The 1,393-nt window shown below is 47.7% G+C and overlaps 1 pseudogene; it reads right to left on the reverse strand.

Moving 5' to 3' along the window:
- Window positions 1-312: 312 nt before the first annotated feature.
- On the reverse strand, window positions 313-1,052 carry LOC149923292 (large subunit ribosomal RNA; annotated as a pseudogene; the record flags this gene model as incomplete).
- Between the last annotated feature and the right edge of the window lie 341 nt (window positions 1,053-1,393).

Consider the following 1,393-nt stretch of genomic DNA (forward strand, 5'->3'; position numbering starts at 1 on the left):
TAAGGGGCCCCTTTACCCGGCGTTTGGTTCATCCCACAGCGCCAGTTCTGCTTACCAAAAGTGGCCCGCCTGACACTCGCATCCAAGTAACTGTCCGGGCTACAGTCGAGCAAACAGGACTTCTCGCCCATTTAAAGTTTGAGAATAGGTTGAGGTCTTTACGACCCCAAGGCCTTTAATCATTCGCTTTACCGGACGAGACTGCAACCTCCGAGTGCCAGCTATTCTCAGGGAAACTTCGGAGGGAACCAGCTACTAGATGGTTCGATTAGTCTTTCTCGACTAGCGTAGCCAACAAACGCAAAAGGCACGAACGATTTCATTGCAGCGACTAGGCACGATGCTGACTTAGAGGCGTTCAGTCACCAAGTGTCTGAACCTGCTGTTCCTCTCGTACTGAGCAGGATTACTATCGCAACGACATGTCAACAGAAGGGTTAAACTAACCTGTCTCACGATGGTCTAAACCCAGCTCACGTTTCCTATTAGTGGGTGAACAATCCAACGGTTGGCGAATTCTGCTCCGCAATGATAGGAAGAGCCGACATCGAAGGATCAAAAAGCGGCGTCGCTTTTAACGCTTGGCCGCCACAAGCCAATTATCCCTGTGGTAACCTTTCTGACACCTCTTGCTTAAAACTATTAAAGTCAAAAGGATCGATAGGCCCCGCTTTCGAGGTCCGTATTCATACTGAAAATCAAGATCAAGTCAGCATTTGCCCTTTTGCTCTACGCGAGGTTTCGGTCCTCGCTGAGCTCGCCTTAGGAAACCTGCGTTACCTTTTGACAGATGCACCGCCCCATTCAAACTCCCCGCCTGACACTGTCCTCGAAGAGGATCGCGCCGAACTGCTAGAGCCCACCGCTTAGTGCTAGAAAGGTGACCCTTTCGGTTCACTTTCCGCTTCAACGAGTAAGTAAAGAAACGATGAAAGTAGTAGTATTTCACCGGCGGCCACAAGCGACCTCCCACTTATGCTACACCTCTCGTGTCTTTTCACAGAATCAGACTAGAGGCAAGCTCAACAGGGTCTTCTTTACCAGTGGTTTTTACCAAGTTCGTTCCCTTTGCTGTGGTTTCGCTAAATAGTAGATAGGGACAGTGGGAATCTCGTTAATCCATTCATGCGCGTCACTAATGAGATGACGATACATATGGCTATAAAATATATTTAATTATAAAGGCATAGTGGCCCCCTGAGACGGCCGGGTTACAACTCAGGTACAAGAGAAATTAGCACCGAAGAAGCAATAAAAATTAATCCGTTGATCGATTAAGTGAAACTTTGAGCCGAAGAAAAAGGTATATAATATTAAAAAAACGGATTTAGAACGATGTTTTCCCGGTAAGACGCCAGTTGCCCTAAACAAAACGAGACGTGGGTCGGGCTGG

This window comes from Leiobunum rupestre, chromosome 11, assembly GCF_980474605.1.
Source record: "Leiobunum rupestre chromosome 11, qqLeiRupe1.1.hap1, whole genome shotgun sequence".
Classification (NCBI taxonomy): domain Eukaryota; kingdom Metazoa; phylum Arthropoda; class Arachnida; order Opiliones; family Sclerosomatidae; genus Leiobunum; species Leiobunum rupestre.